Here is a 27,497-nt window from a genome sequence, read left to right on the forward strand (position 1 = left end):
TTCATATAAACTTAGTCAGCCCAATAACAAAGTATTGATACTTTTTAGTATTTTTTTTTTTTAATTTTTTTTTTTTTACAGACAAAATATAAATATAAATAAAGTCTATTTAAAATATGAACGAATTAGAATATGGTATACGCTGCAACAATGGCGTAACTAGGAAAAAAATCTAGGGGGGGCAATATAATGTGTTTATTATTACCAAAACCCTGACACCTCTCCACCTCACCAGTTAAAACATATTTTTATTGTATGTATTATATACACTATATCTAACTGTTTGATATTACATAAGTGTTTTAACTCATTTCATGGTTTAGATAAACATAAATTGTAGGTATTATAATTATAGGTACCAATTTTGTTAAATAATACCCGTAAGAGTTCATTAATAAAATATGCTATTTATGCTGTTGGATTATCTGGGGGGGGGGGGCAAAATTATACCTTTATCTCTCAAAAAATTGTCAGAGGGGACACTTGCCCCCCACCACACAATTACGCCACTGCGCTGCAAGGACCTAACTCGGAAAATGTGTTTAAATAATTACTGTTAAATTCAGTTTTAAATTTATAAAATCGAATTATACTTTCCTGACAGTTACACTGTCATTCAGAGGGTATAACAATATTCTAAATATTCAATATATTTTGTTTATTCTAATTTATTGTCATATTTGCATAAATCTATAGCGACGAAACAATATATGTATCTATATAGCATAAGCTATAGCTCATCGTGGAAATAACTGTAAAATAATTTATCGTTAAGCTAATGGATATATTATAACATTGATTATCATATAGAACAAAAAACATAAAATCAAAAATTATTATGAAATTTAAGTATGAATAATAAAATTATTATTATAAGTCAATGGGTAAATAAAAGGTTACTCATTGCAAATCAAATAATAACACTATTGTTGGTTGAACAATATTTTAAATAATATAAACATAAAACTAAACTAACGTTTTCCAAGCAAAAACTATTTATTTATAAGCACAATAGTAATAATAATTACAATAGAAAAAAATATAGCCGTTTCCGTATTGTTTATTAATTACATATGTGATAGAAAATGGTTTTATTTTTATTAAACGATATTATTTGGAAACTGTTCGTACAATAGAGACTGTATTTATTGATTATTTCATCAATCAAAAATTTCTTTAAAACTGGTACTATTCGAATATCATAGGAATTAAAGAATAATTCTTTAAATCTTTTAAATACTCGAAAATGAATAGTATTGTAAAAAAAAATGAAAGTATGCCGTAAGACAAAAGACCATATTTAACTATAAAAATTCTATTATTTTCAATTGATTGATATTTTCTATATTTTCATAAAAAACGAAGACTTAAAAAAATCATACGAGTGGTTATAGAAAAGTGATATAATTAATTCTTAGTTAATTATTAATATACGAATATTATTGTACTTAAATCGTAATTTAAAAAATCTAATAAAACAATTAATCAAATGTTTCAATGAACTCACATTTAATAACATTCATACAAATTATTCACAAGACGTTAGTAAACGTTTAAAATTTTAAGAAATGAAAATGTTCATAGGCGTTCTGATTTAAGTTTTGTGGTACAATAAAACATAAATATTTTTCCAGATACAGTGGAATCCGTTTATTGTGGGCATCGGTTAATATGATCATCCGCTTATTGTGAGCAAACAGGTCTGGTACCAATACAAATGTATATTAACAATGTTAAATCTAACCGCGTAATATGGGCACTCGATTCGGTTTATGAGGGCAATTTTATTTTATCATAGCGTTAGAATATACACATATGTATTTTAAAACGACTAATTTAATAATGTAATAAAATTTATTATACCATTTAAATCTATCATATTAAGCGATAGACGGCACGAGTTCTGTAACGCGTCATTAACCGCATTTCAGTTTAAACGTGAACTTCAACGTAACAATACGTACAATATGTCTTGAAAAGATCTCTTCCTAAAGGAAAAAATCGCGATTTTAGACAAAGTGATATCGCTACCTCCAGGCACTTCACAAAGTGAAATCGCTGAAAAATTATGCATTCCGAATTCAACGGTGGCGAAACTGCTCAAAGAAGAAGTCATTTTACACGAAAACTTCAATTCAACTCAAACTGGTAATCAAAAACGTAAACGAGAAGGGAAAGATCCCGAAGTTGACAAGGCCTTAAGTGAGTGGTTTTCATTGATAACAAGTCGCGGTGTTCGCATGTCTGGACCAATGTTAAAATGTAAAGCCGAAGAATTATCCCGGAAAATTAGTAACAATCAGTTTATTGCTACTGATGGTTGATTAAGTAGGTGGAAGAATAGACACGAGATAAAATTCAAACGTGTGTATGGTGAAAAAGCAAGTGCTGATGAATCCGCCTCTAATGATTGGAAAGTTGACAGGCTAAAAATAATTTTGAACGACTTTTCTCCAGATAACATATTTAATGCAGATGAAACTGGACTGTATTATCGAGCGACACCCGACGGTTTTTTATGTTTCAAAAAAAGACGTTCTATCTGGTTCATAAAAATCAATGGACAGGATTACAGTTTTATTATGTGGCAATATGACCGGGAGTGACAAAAGAAAGCTGCTCGTAGTGGGGAAAAGCTTAAAACCTCGATGTTTTAAAAATATGTCTATAAATAAAATGCCAGTGCATTACCACGTGAATAAAATGCATGGATGACTTCAACCATATTTTTAAACTGGCTATATGAATGGGATAAGAAATTCCAAGAAAAATCTAGGTCCATACTTCTTCTTATTGATAACTGTGCTGCACATCCAAAAAACGTTCAACTCAAAAACATCACTTTAGAATTTTTGCCACCAAATACGACATCCTTAATCCAACCCTTAGATAAGGGTATTATTAAAAACCTCAAGGTGAAATATAGAATGAAACTAGTTCATTTTATTCTAGAAAAGATTGAGGAAAACCTGTTTGATCCATCTGCAACTGCTAATCAAATAAGTAGCAAAATAAACATATTGCAAGCGATACAGTTTGTATCCGAGAGTTGGCGAGAAGTTAGCTGCTCAACTATTATGAATTGTTTCGCTCATTGTGGATTTTCTAATGTTGTTAGTCCACAACCTGAGTTGACTGAGTTGGATGAACAATTTTTTTTTTGTTCAAAACCATAACGAATTTGAAAACATTGATGAAAATGCTCCCTGTTTTGATGATAATGAAGAAATTTGTGATTTCGTAGTACAAAATGTTCTTAAAAAAAAGGAAATTAGAAGATGATGATGAAGAAGAAGAAGAAGAAAAAGATACCGAACCACCAGTTACAGCTAGAAAGGCTAAAAAGCGCATTGATTTGTTGCAGAAGTTCTTCATGCAAGAGGGTAACGAAAATAGTCCGTCTGATAAGCTTGAAGCGTGTGCCTATTTTGTTAATCAGATCCACCCTAAACAGCTTAGACAACGAACAATTACGTTTTGTATACCTTCCACATCCAAATATTAATTTTATTTATTGTATATTATATTTAATTTAATTTATATAGTAATTATATCACTTTTTTTCAATTATATGATAATAAAAATAATAACTTTTTTGTATTATAATTTTTTTTTTTCAACTAATTTCGGTTTTTATGGGCAACCGCTTAATGTGGGCAAACAGAGCTGGTCTCAACGTGCCCAAATTAAGCAGAATCCACTGTATTTACTACATGATTTTTACGTTAAAAGTAAAAAAAAAAGTACAATGAAGATTATTGAAGGAGTTTTCGATTTTTGTTAACTGAATTTCTAAATGTTTTTCAAGCAATATGTAGATAATTTACATTCGTTTATGTTGTTTAAGATCATTTGACAACTATTTATATACGAGGATATACCGGTAGTTATTTGAAACAAATCGGAAGAGGATTAGGATTCTTATTTGTTATGTCCCGTCATTTGTCATCTACCACTTTTGAACGTTTTTCATTAAAATGTTTTATCTATGTATCTTCAAATGGCATAAAATTAAATTTTACGGTATTGCAACGAGAGCTTTAAATAATATTTATTTATGAATTAAATAACACATAGCTATACCTTAATTATCTGTATTTTTTTATGAATAACGAAACTTTAACTCAATCGAGTACAATTAAATCTATAATTCTTATTGACTTGTTACTTTAACCGATTAATTTTGCAAAGGATCTTTAGAAAAAAATTAAATTTATGTAAAGTTATTATTAATATTATTATTGTGATAACTTGCTGCCAAATTCATCTGCTAGCGTAACTCTGATTAAACAAATCAGCATCACAATAAACAATATTTATATTTGCGGACCAAGATAATTTGGTCATAATGTCGATAATTTTTTTAAAGCGATGTAATACTTTACACTTTAACTGTTTTCACTTATTACTTTGCTCATTATATGAAAGAATATTCTCCTCCTATTTGTAGAAATGCACTGCTGTAAATGACGCAAAAAAAAAAAAAAAAAAAATCAAGGAAGTCATCGAACAATTTTAGGACTTATATTATTTCGGAGGCAAAGAAAATATTTGGAGCTCAAATCGACTATTTAAAACCAAATATTATTATTTAAATTTATATTATATTATTATTATTATATTAGATAAAGGTTAAAGAATCAATAAAATAAAATTATTAATAAAGTACGGGTGTAGTAGTCAAAAAGTTATAACAGTGATTGCCGTATTTTACTAAAAAAATACCGAAAAATGCACATAAAAGATTAAAAACTATACTAAAAAATAACGGTTTATTATAATTCATAGAACTTAATTTATTTTACAAAATGTTTAAACTCTAAAAACTATAAAAAAATATGTTACTTAAAATATGTGTTACATTAAACTATAAGGGTATCTTTTTTAATTTTTAAACTCGTATATTCTATTTTTTTTAAAGCAGCAGAAGCAGTCTGTTTTATTTTTGACATATTTACAAAAATAAATAAAATAACACGATCACACAAAATTTACGAGCTAACCGAAGAACATATTGTCAAATAAACACGTTTCACAAATTACTTTAAACGTGTTAAATATAATCTAATCTTTATAGATTGTAAATACGAAAAATCCAATAATATCAGAAGGACACAATGGATAAAATTTTAAAAATAATCAAACTGTTGTAACGACTAAACATACATTTATATAATTAAATAATTTAAATAATATACATTAATAAATCATAAACTTCAAACTTAAAGTCATTCAAGACCATATGTGGAGGGTTCAGGGTGTCTGGACCCTTCCCTCATAATGTCTTCAATATTTTACGAATGTTTAAAATAATTATTCATTTTTAATACCAACATAAATATTTTCAGTCAAAAATGACTTAAGCTCCAATTAATCATTGACTACTTTTAATTTTATATCATAATATCATATGAAAATATGATATTAATTTTAATATAAGAAGATTAAATATTTTTCTGTCTTATTTTTAACCAAATATTAAATGTTAAAATCTAAATTCAATCAATTTATAATATACATGTTTTGGACCCCTCCCGAAAAAAATTTCTAGATACAACCTTGAAACCGTTTAATAATTGTATGAACATTTTATGTAAAATAGTTAAAATGGTCTTAATAATGAATAAAGTCAACAAAATTGCAATTAAAATGAAAAAAATTAGAAAAATTACGCTTAAAAGTTTCAGATTTTAATTCATACAGATACACAACGCATTTAAAACTTATTTAGCAATAAATTCGTACAGTAAAAGAAAAATTACAAATGCAACAATATCTGCCTCCTAGTTATTAGATTTAACTATAGATACTGGTTTTAGTAAAATTAAAATGAGTTATAAAATAGAATCCCATCTCTATGGATTTTATTGAAAATTATTATAAATAATTATTTTACATGTTAAACAATTTATTATAACCCACCGTTAAAAGATAAATTAATTTACACAATAGACCACAATAACCTCAATTATACTAAAAACATGTTGTATTATATTATATACGAGTATTGCCGTTATTTTTTTTTAACTGAGGATACCTTTTATTGAGTTGTATTGATCCTGGAATATAATATGAATTTTTAATTCTTTCATTGTGAGCCTAATATTATGGGGTAAAATTGTATTTTATTTTTAAATTATTATACCTTTTTATAGCACCTAAATTAGACAAGTCAAGATAATTAAAGTCACTTAGGGATAAATCATACTTAAGTAATGCATTTTTAAAGTATTCTAACAAATACTAATGTTAAAGTATATTTATTTTTTCTACAACACGAGATAAAAGTAAACAAATGTGACATACCAAAATATTTTTTTCAGTAGTACGAGTATATTTATCATTTCCTTACACCAGAACCCAATGATATCATAATCATTCATTATTTTTTAATTAACTTTTAATCAAACTGCAAATCAATCATTATTTTCATATTTTAATGACTAAATATTGATTTTTGAAAATATAACCTTTGATGTCTCTGGGTATTTTTAACTTTTTATCATTATTTTTTTTCTCAGAAGCATAACATAAAGCTCCTAGATATTAAAGCTAACCTATTTTACATAAATACATAGAAATTCATAATATAGATACGTAATGAAAACTTAAATTTGAAAGTCTTAACTAGAAATGATAGATATTACCAAAATAAAATAAAGATAAACATTTTAAACAAATTTTAAGTATAAGGTATTCAGATATAAAATATAATAATTATAACAGAGCGTACAATTCTATATGCTAAGATGTATGGTAAGAAATTAACAGATACAAGATAACAAGTTATCATATATAGAATATCTGTTTAATTGTTTAATGTGGTTACATTTATAAAAATATATTTAAAACCGATTGATCTGATCCCAGTGCTAAAAATAAGTTGTTTGAGAAATATTAGTTGTACTTCAATACTCAAGTAGTATAAAAATTTAAAATTTTCAAAATGCACACATTTTCATTGATCAGAAGTTTCCCAAATTACAGAAGTAATATTTTAATATGAGGTATCGAAATATTTAGTAATACTATGGACGAAGGAACACATAATATAAAAAAATGTAGCTCTATTTTTCCGGCCTCTACAATTACCAATATGGACTACATTTATTCTTGAAGCAGGTGCAAAATTTAGAAGTAATTTTTCACTGTCATTACCAGACATAACTTGTTATAAATTTAATATAACTTCATATCCTCAAGGGTTTCCACATATAAATATTTTTTTTTTTAATTAAAATTTTAAGCAATATTACAATTATAATTTAGCGAACGTTTTGTTGTTAGGATGAAAATGTTTACTTAAGTCTCCACATTTGATTTTTTCACGATATATTGATGTGAAAGCAAAAGATTTTTTTTTTTCGTTTATTTTTAAATGTATTTTAGTTACTTTAAAATTGTATTGAATAAACATAAATTAATAATTCTTAAAAAGTTCAAGTTCAATATGATCAAAACACTGTTTAATAATAATTATTTTTTTATTACAGTATGGAAATACTTCTATGATATAAAAATGAATTTTTTTCTCAACCAGTGAAATTTTTACATAAAACTCGGATATATATTAGATTTTATTCGTTGAACATCGATTTATACGTTTATATGTCAAAAAAAAAAAAAATAATAATAATAATAATAATAATCAAACCCTGTTTAAATGTTTGGATAAATTTCATCCACATTTTTATTCTTCTATTAGTGAACACATCAATCACAGTCCGAATAAAAAAATGTTTTACATAAAAATCAGCTCACTGTACTAAATTATTAGAATAACACACTGATATTCGCAGCTGCCCATGGTCGATTTAGTCGATATTACCACCGTTCTACTTGCAGTATATCATTTTACGAAAATATAATTGAATATATGCTAATTTGAACCTGGAGTAGGGTCTTAATTTTTTTTTTTTTGATTTACACAACTATTTACTCAGATTAAGGATATAAAATTATTCATTGTAAATGGATATATGGAAACTATCATAGATCAAATTTGTTATTTTTCTAAACCATTATTCTTTCGAAAAATAAGTTGAATTCAAACGCAGTAAACATCAATATTTGAATAATAGTCGAAAAATGAGCAATTCAACATTTTCAAAAAAAAAAATTATATGGTATTTTATTATATTATATGCGTGAAATTAAAGGTTGAGCCAACTTCACGAAGCCCCCCCCCCACTTCACGTAGAACTTTGATATTATTACCAAACGAAAGCTATTGATTACCAAAAATTTGCAAGTTTATTTTAAGAATTTATAAATTATTCAATTACCTATTAACTTTTGAAGTTGTGCGTGATGTTTTGACCTGAAACTGCTAATTTCCTGGATTTAATTTCATGGATTTACTCAACAGCTAATGATTAGTAACAATTTGTAAGTCAAATGATTTAAGTAACTACAAAAAGTTTTGATGAATTAAAAACAGATGGAAATTTTCAAAAAGTATAGAATTAGGCTAGTTTTTTCAATAAATAATGATTTTAGTGAGCCTTAAATATCACAAATAAAATTTATAGATTTAAAATAAAATGAAAATAAAATTATAAATAGATTATTTATAAATATTGAATGTAATTAAATTATAAAAAATCTTAAGATATTCAAAAAGAATTCTCAGGTTATTCAACAATATAATTGACAAATTGATGCTGAAGCTTCAAAAAGAGCGCCATTTGACACTGAAATATTAATAAAATATTAAAATGACTCAGCTTTTTTTTTATTAATATAAATGTTAACAAAAAAGGTACCTACTATATTATAACTAATATAATTTACCATAATTGATGTACAACAAAAAAACTATAAATTAAGATTTTTTTTTTTCACTAGGTACTTTTGTTGTAGCAGTTGTTGAATATTAGAGAGTGTGAGCAAGGGCGGACTGAGAGTACTTAGGCCCGGGTGAAGAAGATTTGAGCGGCCCACATATTATTTTCTATGATCAAAAAATTTGAAACTTGCACATCATATGCTAAAATCTCCTAAAAGGGTGTTTAGCACCGCCAATATATTCTAAAAATAAATAATACTTGTCATCATTCATAATATATAGTTTACATAAAATATTTTATGTTTATATTTAGTTATTACTTAGACAACAATTTATTAGGTACTTATTTTTAGATAACTAATGATATACTAGTGATCACTGTATATTTGTGCTGTTTCTACCTACTATTATATAATAAAATTCTTGATTATATTATGTACCAATTATTATTTTATAAGTAAATTTTTATTTTCATGAATTTGTTTCTGTTTATTTTAATATTTTTTTTAAATATTTGGCAGAGTATTTGAGATTTATGAACAGTGTGAGTGTTAAATCCCCCCATGGATTACTGATAAGTTAATTTTTGGAGGGACTTGAGCACTCCTAGAGTACTAAGTGGATTTGTGTCTATGTCGCTTATGATTGGCCAAGCCCAGATTATGATAATTTGGGGCCCGGTGCCGAACAATTTTAGAGGCCCAAACCATAATCAAAATAATAATGACCCATACATAAATATATTTCAAAGACAAAAAAAAATTATATTCAACATTTACAAAATTTATGAATTTATTTCTTGGTTTTTTTATACAAAAAATAAAAATGTTATTAATATAAATAATTTTTTCTTTCTTTTTGGGAAGCAAACCTTTTAATTTTATCATCGGTATTAACTACCTCTAAAATATTACTCTGAACACAAAACCATTAAACTATTTACTATTTTATACTTGTTTTATATACGAGCTAAAAAAGGAGTTAAAAACGAAAAAACCTACTATCCACCAGGGGCCTACTATTGTTTGATATTCGTTGTGGGCCCGAGACCACGGCCCTCTCTGCTTCCCCCCTCTTTAATCCGGGATTGTCATTGGCAAATTTAACAGCCTCTACGCAGATTTATAACGACCCTAAATGAGTAGATTTAGTCTTTATTTTACGTCAAATATAATTACAGTACAAAAGTTCATCAAATACATTATTACCACAAAATAGTCAATTTCTTATTTTCGCATAAATAATAATACGAGTATAATAGGTAACAAATGAATGAATGAAATATCAAATGCTTATTATTTAAATTTAAATTTATAAATTCAACATTTGATGCATAATGATGAATGATTCTTTTAAATAGTTAACGCCTTTCGATACATCTATTTCATCCAACAGCTCTTTTTTTACTAACATTAAAAGCAGAGACTCCAAATTTTCTTCATTTAAATTAAATCTTAATCTAGTTTAAAAGAGTTTCAACTAACTAAATGTACATTCACAGATAACTTCTGTAACTGATAAAGTTAAAAAAAATGCATACGCTTTGCATAGTGTAGTATAAGTAAACACATATAAATTTAAATTATATATCAAACTTAGACACAAAGCAAATCATTTTTCTTGTCGTGGTTACTGTAAACTACATTACCTATTACCATAAACAACTATATTATTTATCATAATTAAATAAACATTGTAAATAAAACGAATATTTACACTATCAATCTTACAAGAAATCATATTTTTATAGATCCCATAAACTTCTTTGTTTTCTAATTCGATTTCCATGTCACTTTTCTCTTCGGTTTCGGACTCTAAGTATATTAATTTTGTTCTTTTCTCTACTGGATTAGATATGTATGGGTAGACTTTTTAAAAATGTTGAAGTTCCAGTTTTAATTGATCAAGATCTATACTTTCTATAGATCACTAGGTATATTAGCAAAATGTAGATATACCATATCTACAAGATTACAAGTAAATAATAATATTATGTAAAAAAAAATCGTGCACCAGGATTGTGTATTTGTGTGTTATTATCTATTATTGTTAATTTTGTAACTATAGCATGATTTAATATAAAATTATAATATAATATATTTTTATTAAAAGTGCACAATGATGAAGGGGCCTCTCACGACAGCGGCCTCGGTGGATTTCTCCTACTCTTCACCTGGGCCAGTCCGTCACTGAAGACCCGTTCGATATATTGAAATAATCAAAATTATTTTGATATTTATTGTTAGATAGTCAATAGTATAGTATCGTTTGAGGCAGATCAATAATATTTACAATATTCTGTCAGTATAGTTTCTAAATTTAATATGATAACACGTGCATGTCTTTGAATAAATCAGTTAAATCGTATGTTAAAAAGACTTACCCAACTTAAACAAATACCCATTTCGCAGTTTTTGGTCAAAATATCATGGAAAGTGCACAACCTCAAAAAATTGTGGCCTACTGAATGATTTGAAAATTCTTGCTAACCAATAGCTTTTGTTTGATATTGATTTTAAAGTTCTTAGTCAAAACAGGTGGACCAAATGTACAAATTAAAAATCTTATAGTGGCCAACTGAATAACTAACAAACTCCAAAAATAGATTTATGAATTCTTGCTAATCAATAACATAAATTTGGTACTAATTTCAGTAATTCTAGGCCGAAACGAGTGGGCTACGTGAAGTCAGCACAACATTTAATTTTTCGGTTTAACGGTAAAAGTTTGGACTTGTGAGTTCTAAAAATTGACTTGCAAATGAATAGCACAGATTTAAAAAAAATTGCAATACTTATCGTTAACCGGGCTAGTAGCAGTACAAACACAAGTGACTCCTGTCCACCGGACGTTCATCTCGTCGCTCGTCGGGCGCAAAAGAAACCCAATACGACGTGCAGCGCGTAATTTGCCCAACGGGTTTCCGATGTACACCGCGTATCGATTACACGCACCGTAGCCGCGGACTTCTCACGGCGATCGCCCTCGTGCACGGATCACGTTGATTCGAACTGCGAGCCAGGGATGTATTTAGACTTACTTTTAAGGGGGGGGGGGCTCAAAATGTTTTCTTTAATTCAGTCTCAAAATTTACAAGTAAAATTGTTGGTAATATTTAAATCAGGAGAATCCTTAATATTTATGTTTTTTTTTTTCTTATCTTATGCCGGATCCAGTTAGAATCGACTTTTGTGTAGTTCTTTTTTAACACCTGTCTGTGTTTTGAAAGTTACGCTTGTGTTTTATTTGATTTTTCATTAAGTATGGACCCGACCAAAAGCTCAATTCAATATTTATAGCAACGTGTAATTTTATTTCGTTTTAAAATTATTCACATTAAAAAAAATTAATATGTGTATCTTACATAATCGATTCCTTAAATATGGACTCAGGGAGATCGCCCTTTTCGCTCTCCCTCTCTAAAATACGCCACTGCCGCGGGTGTGAATTATCCGCGACATCGTTTGTCAGCAGAATCCGCACACGACTCGGCACAGTGACCTGTGATCGTTTCTTTCTGACGATAGCCGCCAAGTTCTTTTTTTTCACCCAGAAGAATGTTAGTCAAGTTTAAAGTTAAAAGTTATTCCTCGTTTTTTTTTTCTTTTACTAAATCGTGGTAAAAGTCACACGAAAAGTAAAAATAATGGGGCTTAAGTCGATAAAAACAAGTTACTTATTTTTAACTAATCAATATTATTTATTTTCAATCACCTCTTTATTTATAATCACCCACTTTGCTAATTCGACTACTAACTATAGCCATGTAATATTATAGTAAAGAACTATTAAAATTAATACGTCAAGTTAGAAATTATTATTAAAAAGCAATTTGCTCTTTCAATAACTTAGTTAAAAATATCTTGACACTTAAATTAAACTTAAAAATTTAAAATTACTAATGATGAACCTTGATAATCCATATCGGCTTGCACAAACGCGTATATTATACAAACATAACTTTTAAATTGCTTTTCATTATTTTTCGTTTACGCAACTCATATTTCGGTCGTAAACCCATGAAATACTCGCAACTTATACTACAGACATTTTGTGCGATGATGAGTAATATAATCCAAAGAGTTACGCTGTTGAATTACGTTCAGCTCGTATTCGACAGATGTGTGGACATGATTTCTTATTTTTATATTTAATTATACTACTTTGTTCTATTTAATTGATATGTAATAAATTACTTTACTATAGTTGGAAAAACAAAAATTTTGTTGAAATAATTAAATTTAAATAAATATAAAAGTATTTTACCTATACACATCTCCCACGTTTCTTTACAATCGATCTATTTGCCAAAATAATAATATTTTTTAACATTTCAACGTGTATTAACGATGGTGAATAAATTAATATTATGTGTCCATTATGATTTATCATTGATGATTGGATGTTTGAATTAATTTAATAATTGAGGTATAAAAAAATATGTAAATAATAAAATTATATTGAATCAAATTGTATTATTATTTAAAATGAAAACAACAATTAATACCTCGGAGAGTTTCGCTTTCAATCATTTATGGTTTTATCTAATGAACTATGATATTTAAAATATATATTTTAAATATATTTAAAATATTTTTACAATAACTCACAAAACGCCCAGAAAACATAATTCTTTATACAAATGGAGTGATAATTAATAACTTCTGAAAAAAAACACAATCCTTAAAACTCATATTAAATTATAAATTAATAAATTGCACTCATTGTCAGTTAAATGAACCAGAGAGTACAACATTAAACAATTAAGGCGATTTATAACACATATTCCATTTTCAGTTTTGAAATGAAACGGAGAGGGTACAAAAAAAAAAAAAAGTTGCACAGAGGAAATATTATTAAAAATATTATCCTTGATTTACATATTTCATTTTGTTTTTTTTTTTTTTTTACATTGACTGAGTATGATTATATTAAAACCACTACAATATGCATCTCATGTCCATATTCATTTATAAATTGACCTAATCGATCGTGTTAGTTTCATATATTTAAATTATCTAATGTTGTAAATATCGAAACTCATGTAATTCAATTAAATACCTATGATTGATAAACAATTAACATGAATGATACAAAGAACGTTAATTTACATTACAATAAATATTTTTCTATTTCCCAATTATAATTAATTATTTTTAAGGAATAATACGATTCGTATTTCATTATTAAAATTTGAAAATTCTCCATTCGCAGACTGAATTATGTAAGTTTTTACACTCACTGATGGTGAACACGAATACTATTCTATTCTATTTTATTTATTTATATGCATCGAAAAGGTGAAATGTATAATTAATAAAGAAACTAATCATATGAAAACAATATAGATGAATATTTGTGTGCTTAATTTACCACAAAATAAAAAAATAATCCACAGGGTAATGTTTAATCGATTTAAAGATTAAAAACCCTCGTCGCATTTTATAAAATTCTGTTAACACTTTGAAGTTGGTAGTATCGCAAGTAACAATCACATATTTGGAACGAGTTCTTAAGTTTTTCATTTTCATTTCTTTGATATACAGGTATATATATAGTATTACATTTATTATACTGTACCTATCAAATAATAACTATCAAATTCATATAACTCAATGATTATAAAATATTTAAAATTATTATACAATTATTATTATTGTTATTATATATTATTATTATTTAAATTATTATTATTAAATGCAGTATTTTTTGCATATATTTTTTACGCAATATCGTATAACTATACAGTACAATCAATATTTAACAAATAAAATAAACAAGATACCAAATATATTATATGTTTAATATTTATACAGTATTATCATTTCCATAAATAGGTAAATCCTTGTACGGTTTATTTTTTGTAATTAATATATTTTCATAGTTTCAATAAAAATACATATTTGGTTTTTAATAAATCAAATATAACCATAAATTAAATTAATATTAAATTATAAAAATATGATAAATATTTGTACGTGTTTAATACGTGGCGAGTTGTATTTTATTAATATATTTTTTATATATAATATATTAGTAGTTTAGTAGTATTTCATACATTTAAAAAAAATAGATTTTTAGAGTTTATTATAATTTAGTGTGTATCTCAATATATTTTAAATTTAAGTACAAATTATATCTCGTAAATTCTATACTAAATGTAGAGTATAATTTATTATGGCTGACATTAATTTATGTCTTAACATATATTAAATTAATTTTAATAAATAATGTCTATAAATTATGACAAAAAACAATTTATTTTATTTTATATTAAATCTGTAGATACGATGATGCATAACTATTCATGAATGGTGTTAATGTTTCATTCAAATATTTTATCATTTCCTTTAACTTAACCAATGGCTTTGTTGTTTTACTTAAATAATTATCATGTAGAAATTAAAATAATTATAACTACATTCATCAATAAAAATTTATGAAATACTGTTTTAAAAAACACTTTATTTTTATTATTCGATTTGTGAAGTACTTATTTAATACAATTAAATCAATCGATATTACTGTGAAAAATATTTTAAACGTATAGGTAAAATAATTAAAATTAATAAGAATCGTTGCGGTGGTAATTTTTGAATTCTATGGCTAAGCATCAAAAATAATATAATATTTGGTTTTTGCTACATACTTCTAAGTCTCATAATAATTATAATATTTGTTCATCGATACCACGGTCTTTTTACATCAAAATTCCCTCTAAATACTATCAGTTTTATCATTATTATCAATTATTGCTTTTATTTTGTTGGCAATGTTATTGAGACCATAATTTATCTAATGAAAAGCTTAATTAAACTGTTAATGTAATTTAAATTGATCAAGTACCGAGACTTGTCAACCGAATAAATATATTCTTGTATATCGACATATATAAAATATACTGGTATCATGAATAACACTGAGTTATAACCGAATATTATAAAGAAACAAGAAGTATATTTTCCATAACTCTATCGTATTGTAAAACTTATGTTCGTTTGAAAATATTTCAATATTCTATAAAATTATTACTTGTTAGTTAAGTAATTTTAATTATGATTGATTAATTCAGAGATAAATGCTTCTAGTTATCTAACAGTTGTTATTGTTTCAAGTTATCCTGTATTTTGTACGAAATTTTATGTTTAATTGTTTACTATTAAATTATTTATAGTTATAAGCTTATATTGGTTCTTAATCGATTTGATAAAAAGTAAAGTTAACGTTTAAGAAAATATAGTAAGTTTTCGAGGATATATATATATATATCATCAATCAGTTTAGTAACTAACATTTGAGAATACCACGATTGACGTGATTGCATTACAATTTGATGGTCTATTTCAACGAGGTCATTTATTTTTCAATAACTGTTTTGTATAAACTTATCAGAGTTGATTGTAAAGGACGTATATCATAAGTGTATGGTAATAAAGTTTTGATGAATAGCTGTGCACTTTTATAGAAATTATCATAACACGAAAAAAACCACCAAACAATAAATACAAGGTCACTTACTTTCATAATACTAAAAATTATAGAAAATTAAATTTAGAAGAAACTAAAAGCTATTCTTTGTCTTTCTCCATCTCAATTGTTTAAAGTAATATTTGAATAATAACTTGAAATAATGTATTAGTATGCCATGTCATCGTATTCAAAATATATTTTCGAGTGAAGGTCGGAAAAGTATATTCGTTAAAAGTTTTACTAATTATTAAGTTGTGAAGATAATATATAACGAAATAAAAAAATACTTAACGTTGATGCCATAAATCTCATCGTATTTTAATCAATTTAGAGAAAATATATTACTTAATTGATAAATATTTCAACCTACTCGATAATACAAAACACTAAAGCCCCTAAATTGCCTATACAATGCGCCGTCTTACATATTGGATCGTGCGAAATTGTGAATTTAATTAGGTCTCTAGTAGATGTATTACTACGTTCATTAACAGTGTAACACGATACATTTTTTTTTGTAATAAAGACTTAAAATCTAAAAAAAAAAAATCCTAAATAAAATCTTTGAATTTTATATAGTTCAAGTTAAAGACAATAGTATTAATTTTATTGAATAACGGCATACCGTCCAAGATCATTTAATGGTTGCTTAAAATGAAAATGATCCTGGTTAAATTTCTATCGTATAACTGATAAAATAAAATAGTATAGTCATAACGTAATTTATAATTTATAGTTATATACAATTTGTTATATTCAAAAATTATCGAAGACAAAAATATTCTCTTTATAATAAATGTATTTATTTCATTGATAAAAATATTATTTAAAAAATCTGAATTAAAACAAAGTTTGTTCTTAATGTAAATTTTAAGCTACAGAAAATAGTTCATAGCTAGCTCAAACTAATTAACATATAGTTAAGTATGTTCAATATGGTTTCCTTCAGTTACGTGATTAAGATCCTAAATAAATTTGTATGATAAAAAAAATAAAATGCATTATAGGTCTTATTACATGTGTATTTAAATAGAATATTTACAATCAATTATGGACTAAAATGTAATTCAATTTACCCTAATAATGTAATTATATTTATGAGACATTACATATGCATGTCACGTAATTATATTTAATTATTGGTTTTTGTTTTTCTACGGTACTAAGAGCTTGAAAATATCAACTTGGATCGTTAAGTTTTATAAATTATTTAAAATTATGATTTGATCGATAGGTTCAGCTAAGCCTTTATTCTTTTAAAATATAATGCTTTACTCATAATTTTGAATTATACAATATGAATATTTAATCCATGATTACGCACCACGAATCGGTATTATTATATTTTTTTCAATGAATGATAACCAGATGTGATTGTAATCACCTATCATTATTTTTGAAACGTCAGATATGTCGGATGATATAACAAAACAGAGTAAATATAGTTGTGATTATGAACAAATATATTAATAAGTGAACAGGTTATATAATGACAATATTATACAACAAATATGAGTTCTTTCGCTTATGTCTTAATGGATGTTTAAAATTGTTTATGAGAAATATGTATTTTTCCTTTTTTTTTTTTATTGATAAGTTTATTTTTCATAAAAATATAGTTTCCATTGTATAACTATAAATGTGTTGTTTAATTAGTTTTATGTTAGTTACACAAACATAAATAAAATAGTTTTCTGTTCAAATTTCAATATTACTACCAATTAAACAGACAAAATAAATACTTAGGAAATAATAAAGAAATTAAAATAACTGACTAAATATTTTTTATAGGAAAATTACGTAAAATAAATAAATACAAACTAATAACTAATAAATCTGGAATTTATAAAAATAAAAAATAAATTTCAATGATAAAGAACAATCAATTCTGAACAAGAATTAGACAAATAACAAATATCAGGAAAACATGCAAACTGTCAATAATAATATAGTTTTTACATCTTAGTCACAAACGATTATTTAATATTTAAAAAAAAGTGAAGACTCATGAGCAAATATCTACATTTCTTTCTGTTGGAAAAGGAAAAAATATATATACTATTAATGCTGTATTGAATAAGTGTCCCACTCAGATGCACAAAATAAAAAATGTATAAAAAAAAGATATTCCAATACAATTAAAAAACAATATAAGTATATAATAATAAGTATATAATTCCAATACAAGTTATCTCTATACACGGCTCAAGATTGTTCTTACAATCGAATAACTATATACTGTGAGATAGAAAAATAAATGTTTGAATTTAATATACTTGTAAAACGATATATCTAATATAAACTGATTAATGTCACTAAGAAAGTGGGTCTTTATTTTTTATTTATGAATCTAATATGCATATTATGCATTTAAGTGATTTATTTTAATAAGAGTTTTAATCTCATAATTCGTCAACTCTTCTTTATGTGTATTAGCAGTAGCATTAAATTTTAACTGATAATATAGTTAGTTTAAACTGCGAGTTTAGCTATGGCGTGTAATTATTGGTTTAATTTTAATTTTTTATTTTTTTCTATTCCAATTCTATTCCAAAACGGTATATAAATTACATAAATTTGATATTCGAGTGCTTAAAAACAATCCCAATAAAGAAATGTATATTTTCCTACTCTAATTAGAGTCTAATAAGATTTTTCTGCATTTTCATAATCGTTAATGTTAAATAAGATCTGTTAAAAATTGTTGATATATATATCACTTATATCAGTGCTTAATTTAAATGTATTTTTTTTGTAATTAACTTAATTTATTAATTGAAGTTAAGTTCACGATATTTTATAACTAAACTTTTAACTTAATTTATGTCATTCTCATGTGCATTAACTTTATTGTTAACTTAACTGAATATGAACTCAATTAACTTAACGAAGTTAAAAATATCATTTGCCCAGCCTTGGTTTTAATGAATGATTTTTTACACTGGTATAAGACTTTTTTCCATTAAATCTAATTCATTCGAATCCATTGTGAACTATATTAATACTTAAAAAATTATAGTGCAGAAACAGATAAATCAACATTGTATGCGTGTAACTGTTAAACTATTACTAAACTTTAAACCTTAAAATTGTATTGATGATCTTAATAATTATATATGTATAACAATAATTTTATTCAACACGATAAACATACATGAATACAGCAGTCACAAGAACGTCATTTTTATCCAATTAATTGCTGTGAAGAACAGTAAAATAACGATTTTGTACATGGACGAACGTATCAATTTGACATATTAACGACAGAATGTATAAAATATCTGGTTAAAGTATAAATTATATACATTACCTACACGTTTTAGTTATTTTATAAATTACCTAGTTATTTCATAAACTAACTGTAACATACATATACTTAACCTAATGTATAATTATAATTATATAAAAATATAATATCATTCCTCTTGATATAAATGTATACATAAATAAATAAAAGTAAATAAATAAATAATAAATAAAAATACATAAAAATTTAAATATAAATATATACACTGCATATATCGCGTTTGATACAATACATATAAGTTTTAATTACTTGATTCAAAAACCTTTTACCAACCTATTATCTAAATATCGATCTAGTATGAATAAACAATGTATATATTGTGTATGTGAAAGAATGTGTGAATACATACATGAGTTTATGTTTCCGCATGTGGATGTGTGTGTGTGTATGCGTGTGTATTTATATATTCGAATGTAGATATATATATATATATTATCACGCAAATAAATCATTGTTTGAGAATAAATCGCTTAGCTTTTCGCGCCAACTGAAAAGTGTCTGTCTGTTTATTATTTTTTTTACTATTTGTAGTATATTTCATGTTAAAATACCTTTCTATAAGTACAGTTAATATTATTGTACCGTAAATATATATTCGTATACGTATTATTGTATATTTCCTATACTTTATTAAATGTAAACGTTATTCTTCTTCCAAGAAATATTTGTTCTAATAAATCTCCTGTTTTTTAATTTATATCTACATGTAAAAAGACGTATAACTGTTGCGAGCATTCTGCACTTTTCTGCAACAGTGAACGAAATTTAAGTATGTGTCTGTATAAAACCAATTTAAAGGCGTATTGATACTACATATCGAAAGAATCTCATGAACCTTATCCCCTTATCCGAATTAAAAATATATAATTATAAAAATATTTATATTTTTGTGACAAATATTCAATACCCAGTACAAATAATATAGGAGATATACTATTTTAATATGCACTACATGAAATGGCAAGTGTTATATATCGCTATTTGCTTTCAATATTTTCAAGATAATATTTCTACAATCCGGATTAAAACACTCACCTGCTGATTTAATGATTATAATATAATATAATATAATAATTATATACACTACCTTTACATGTAGATCAAATTTAAAATAAAACAAATATATATATATATATATATGTGTGTGTGTGTGTGTGTGTTATTTAAATTTGATCTACACACAAAGCTAGTGTTATAATTATAATATTAACTCTTAGAATTACAGATTTTTGTACATTTTATTTAACTTGAAATTAAAAATATAAATATTTTTACAAATATTGTTATAATTTCAAATATCACAAATCAAAACTAAATATATTATGTATATCGATATTCTTACTTGTTGGTTGACTATATTTTTGTATTATACGTAAAGCAACTGCTGTATTATCTGAAAAAATTAAAAAAGTTACTATTATAGACAAATCGGATTTAAAACTTATATTTAAAAACAATTTGTTAAAATTTAACATCATACAAGTATTTCAATGAAGTACGATATTTGTATTGATTTTGACAATAGAATTTACGAAAATACAAATTCATTGTAAAATACAATGTATTTTTAAATACACTGAAAAACATTAATTTAACAATAAATAATGGTGTTTAACACAGCGCATGATTTGGTACAAAATATTTTTTAAAGATTTTCACTACTATTTTGGGAAAACTTAAAATTATTACTAACGATGAACTACTCTTAAATAGTTCTTTATCAAATACCATAATATTTAGTAATTTAATAAAATATATAATAACACTATATTAGGTTGAATAAAATATAACAAAAAATAAATAAAATGAGTACACATTAAATCTTTGAATTTGTATAAGTGCAGTGTTTGTTACGATACCGTCTCCATTTGTTTTCTATTTTTTCTTTAACCATATTACTTTCATTATTTTCATTTTTTCTCCGAGTCAAGATAGACAAAATACGTTTTAAGCCATGCAAAAGAACCAACTTTAATATTATTACTCAATGTTACTTATTTTATCGTCCTACGAGTTTTTCTCTAAACTTTGGTGAATGATCGATCGATTGTGAACCTTTTTTTTTCTTTATATTCGCTATACTAAATGCATTGTGTATGTTTACTAGTATACTTTAAAAATATTTACATAGAAGACATGCTCAAGTCAACAAAAAAAGATTATTAGAAGTGTTTCGACGTGTAATATAACAATAAGTACCTCGCGTTTTTGTAAGTAACACGCACTCAGTCTTATTGCAAATTTTTCAACAAGTTTTTTTTTTGTTATCAGTGTGCCTATGTGATTAATAAAAAAAAAAAAAAAAAAACAATTGAAGTACGATGTTTGTCACCGTTTTCACTTTGATGAATTACAAAATGCCATCGATTTGGTCGAATAGATTAATTAATTAAAATACTGCTATGCACAATAGTTAGCCTCAGAAATTATTACAATATAACTGTTGTAAAGAATTATTATTATCAACTCACTTTATAACACAGATATGAGTATATATTAAACGGAAAAAACTATGCAGTTTAAAATACTAACATCGATTATATTATTAAAGGAAATTCGGTCATTAGACGTGCAGTTTAATAACGTAGATTTTTTATTTATTAAATTTGATAATGTTTTCCTCAGAAATTATTTATACGTAATTGGCCGTAGTTGTAAAAAAAAACATTATGTACCGGATGGGAAATTGTGGTCAAATTAGACGTCATTCGGTGAAAATAATTGGTTCAATAAAATGTGTTTCGACATCACTTATACTATTGTAAACATGTTGAACGAATTAAATTATTGTTGTATAAAAAATGTTTTCATCATTCTTATGATAAAATATGAAGAACCATAATTTAATATGATAGTAAAATATCTTCAAAAACTGATTATTTTATCTTGGTCGTAGGACTTGGAGTTTCTCCAAACTGAAATCTCCATGACCGATGAAATATTCAAATGATTTAGACAAATAATATTGTCGGGTAGGATTTATTGGATAAAAATTTGGTGTTGCTAGTATTCTCGTTGGATATAGATATTATGCTGTGTACTCTTACACACTCACATATATATATATATAAATAACTTAACGCTGATTTATCTTATTTAATTACGTTCCAAAAATTACGAGTTGAGTAAAATGTGTACCGCGTTACAATCGAACGGAAACGTCTGCAAAGATTTCGCGCGTATATATTTGAATGATAATCTGACATCCTCTTATCATTTGTCTCACGCGCTGCCACTGAAGCCTATGATCCCGCTTCCCACTCCCCCCATAGCCTTTGTATATTCTTTCGTCTTTCGTCATTTCGTTTTCAGCGGCGTCCACGTGTTGGATTTTTCATTAAAGTTACCTTTAAACATATGCACACGGAAACTGCCGATGAAACCAATAATTTAATTACTTCGGGAAACACGGCGTTCACGCGACGAACAAATGATATTTCGTGTTTGCATAAATTTACACGTGCTATGCACACGCACAACGGTTGATCGACGTATTAATACCATTGACGGTTCAATTGTTATGATTTAGTTTATGATATTATCATCGTCTTCCTGATAATAATTAACCAGTGTAAATCGAACGGATTTCGTCACAATACTGATCAACCCAACAGTAATGTTTTGGTACTTAGATTAATACCGAATACGCGGCATTTATTTTTTAACAAATTTCAAGAAAGCTGTGCGATACGTGAGTATGTGATGCGGTCGATAAATTAATATTGATCTCGGTAAGGCGATCGATTGTTCATCGCCGAACGGTTAAACGACGGAAATCTTACGGAGCCAGTGCGAAAATCGATTATACCGCGTAACCGTTCGCAGCACAGGCAGCGTAACGCGTCTGATGTCACTCGAGTGTTTTCCATAAAACGATTGTAGGTAACGTCGTGTAAAATCACACGAAACGCAAATAAAATACGAAAATTCTTCGAGCGGTCCGCGCGTGAAAACACAATTCAATGCCAATAATTGTTGTTGAATTCCCGCGTAGGGTTCGCCGCGACGGGTGCGTGCGTTGTATACACGGTGCGTCAGAAAATTACATTTTGCGCGTGCACGGTACACAAGTAGCGGAATTAATTCCTTTGTTCTTCTTGAATGGACCACGTAAATCCTTGGGTAAATGGTTAGTATTCGTAACATAACGGTGAACTTTGCCGTGAAGTTTCTCGAAACTCCCACGGGAACTTTGCATTAGAATCTCATCGAATGTGTTCATGTTAAATATTTAAGATTTCGATTTAAAATTTAAAGACTTTTAAAATCGACGATGAAATAAATTTAAAAATAAATAAATTAGCGTGCGCTCCAGCAGGTGAATCGCATAGCAGCAGTGTGAGTGGATAAAGTTTCGTTTATCGTTTAATATTTACAACGCGATTTAAATTTTATAACTGTTGCGGGTAAATATAAACAGTCGTCATATTTTCTTTTATTTTTTCATGCGCCTATTAATACGAACTTCCGAAATCGGATCAAATATAATAAATGGTATCATTTATTGCTATGGTTTTATTTTTGAACAGTTTCTTCATTATTAATACTACCCAGACAAGTTCTCGTATAACAAATATGAAAATACCGTCTATGCTTATGTATCTTACTCTAGTTTTGATATGTAATTTTTTTTTCGGTTTCCCCATTGAGAATTTTTATTGTATCTTTTACGAAAAATTCACTATACAGACACGTATTTAAAAGAAATGTTTGAATTTACGGATTAGTTTAACAGAATTTACAATTTTTTAGTTTGCAACTACATCCGTATATAGTTTTAGTATTTTAAGTCTTGATTATGATTATTGGAGGGGCCTGGTGCCAAACAATTTTAAGGGTCCATAAACGTACCAAATCAAAATCTTGGTGAACCATACATAAATATATTTCAGAGACAAAAAAATTATAATTTATATTAATAATTATAAATTCTAATTTATAAATTTATTTCTTGATTTTTTAAATATAAAAATAAAAATGTTATTTGTATTATACCATCGGTATTAATAACCTCCAAAACATAACTATCTGAACACAGAACCATAAAACTATTTAAATTTTCTTGAGAACTGCTCGTTCTATACTTGTTTTTTATATGAGCTAAAAAAAGAGGTAATAAAACGAAAAAACCTACTATCCGTCAGGAGCCCACTGATGTTTGATATCCATTATGGGCTCGGGGCCATGGCCCTTTCTGCCACCCCCCCCCCCCAATCCAGGTTTGATGCAATATAATAATTATAAGTCAAAATAATAAATAAATGATTATAATTATAATAAAATTTATTATTTATTTAATTATTATTATTTAATTTATGATAATAATAATTATTATAGTTGTGTTATACCGGTATGTATCTATGAAAGATTTAAGATAAATTATTGCTGTAAGCCCAATAAAGTAAAAGTTTATTAATATCAAGCTATACATTTAAGTACATACACTCTAAACATTTTAATTATATTCCAATTTTAATTATGAATCGTTTATGTAAAATATACTTTGTTGGTATGAATAAGGTGACGTAGAATTATAGCTTCACATTTTAATGATACTATATATACTAAAATGCATCATTACGTTTTCATTTGGTAGTTTTAATTGTTTTTTTTTTTCTAAATAAGAAAAATACTTCTTTTCTACTCGAAACAAAAGCCATCGAATGAATAACTCCTGTGTACAAACTACTACGTGATACAATGATCATACTTCTACGCGACTTATAAAAAGTTGTGTTCATTAAAATGATCACTATTTATTTTGTGTTACCATTAATGAGAGCATGTTATGTTGAAAAAAACATATAACCTTACATTACGTTTAAATCTTTGTTCATTATAATTTAATATTTTAAGGTTGACTGAGAAAAATTATTTTTACAACTTTTTATGACAATGCTTTAATATTTTCATAATTTAAAGATATACTATACAATATAAATGTATATTATACTACTAGTTAATCAACTCAATTTCATTTGGAAGACATTCAACTATTTAAGAAATGTTAGAGCAATTACTACTTCGACATTAAAAAGTATTGTTAGATTGAAAAAAGTGCACGACCATCATATATGATTTTTGTGTTTTGTAATTTATACTTTATTAATGTATATACTCATATACATTATTAGGTAGTTATTAAAATTAATATATTAAACAGAATTAAATATTTCTTTGGTGTCCAAAAAGTGAAAAATGTTATATACCCAGAATTAAAAAAACTGTTTTGAACCTTAACCTACACGTAGTAATAATATTATCCTCTCAAAACGACAAATTAATGTATAATTCTGACTGTACGCTTATCAGTCAGAAAGTGAGTGATATATGAGTTATAAATAATATAACGTATACCAACCTTTAATGTTTCCTCATAATTTTCAACTTTATATCAATAATATGTACGGTGAAGTATTCATTTGTATGAAATTGCATAGCTAATGAAAAATAAATACACACATATACGTACTATTAAATATTAATATATATTTGATTTATTTTGATAATATTTTGTTGGACAAAATTTAAAGCTACTGATGAATTTCTCCAATATGTGAATTCCTCGTAGTTATTCAATTTAAAATTATATTTTCATCTACCAATCATTTATTTCCAAATAATTAAATTTTTATTATTATTATATTCCAAATAATGTTGAAAACTATGTTATCGACTATTCTTAGACGTCACATCTACAAAAGTATTCAAACACTATTACATAGTGGTATGATCGTATAACCCTAACCTTTTGTCATTCGGATCACCATGAACCACGCTTATTTTGGATGTCTTCAGTACCACCGTTATTGAAATAAGGCATATTCAGGCGTACAAATCGAAACGAATTACTATGGTGTTGGACCATAACTCTCTCTTTCTCTCACTGACCCTTTATGTCGATCTATCTATCTATTAATCTCAATATCTTTTATTTTCTCCGGCTCCCGCAATTTTTCACAAAACCGTCATCTATTACTTCACACATTCCAACGGTTTTAGGTAACCCCGACGAAACACGCATATTACACTGTGGTCTTGACGGCGCAAACAACGTTAAGCCATATATTATTATCCAATAATACACACGTCGTTTGGTTGTTTCGATAACGTCAGCGTATCATCTCATCTTGATGATGTGTGTTTTATGGTTTTTTTTTTTTTTATTTGTGTACAGTGGCGTATACATAACTTTTGTATGGGGGGAATAATTTGCTACTAAATCATCATTTTTATTTTATCATTATTTTTTTTATTTACCTTTCTAACACTCTCACAATAAGAATATTATTTTATAACATTTAAAATAAAGCCTAGTGGGGAGATCAAACCCCCATAGTACTCTTCCTTGTATTACGTCACTGTTTGTGTACACGATTTCATCAAAAAAGAGTACTTCGATCATCACTAAATAAGAAGTGAAAGATGAAAAACTTTATGTCTAGTTAAGATTTTTAATTGGGGGAAGGGATGTATAGTACCTACATCAATTTTCGAAAAAAAATTTTTTTTTTAATTTCGACTATAAAAATAATTATTAAAGGAACTTGAACTATTCAATGAATACTTATTAAATCATCATTCGTTATAAAAAAATTTTAAAAAATTTAACAAAAAAAAATTATTGTGATTATATTTATTATTTGCGCCAGCGTTCATTTAAGGAACTTTTTCGAATGCTTACACTTCTAAAACTCACCACTAGTGAATTTATAAAAAAAGCTTTTTTTTTATCAATATTCATAATATTCATTAACGGGAAATCCATAAAAAAAAATATGGACATTTATAGTAAAATCTATGGCATATATTTCTTACGATGATCACTACATACATTTTTACATACACTGCTGATTTAATTAAACATTTAATGCGATTTGTGACGGTGTACGTATGAGTAGTGCAATAGCAACAAAAACCGTTTGAATTTAG

At 26.3% G+C, this 27,497-nt stretch overlaps 1 protein-coding gene across 1 annotated transcript in view; it reads right to left on the minus strand.

Annotated features, from left to right (window-relative positions):
• Window positions 1-27,497, minus strand: part of LOC112684507 — a 213,947-nt gene that overhangs the window by 90,304 nt on the left and 96,146 nt on the right. Inside the window, exon 2 of the mRNA XM_025556058.1 lies at window positions 20,908-20,958. The gene's annotated coding sequence lies outside the window, so the exon portion shown is untranslated. The remainder of the gene's footprint in view (window positions 1-20,907; window positions 20,959-27,497) is intronic.

Source organism: Sipha flava, unplaced genomic scaffold (genome assembly GCF_003268045.1).
Source record: "Sipha flava isolate LNK unplaced genomic scaffold, YSA_version1 250_pilon_pilon, whole genome shotgun sequence".
In the NCBI taxonomy this organism is placed as follows: domain Eukaryota; kingdom Metazoa; phylum Arthropoda; class Insecta; order Hemiptera; family Aphididae; genus Sipha; species Sipha flava.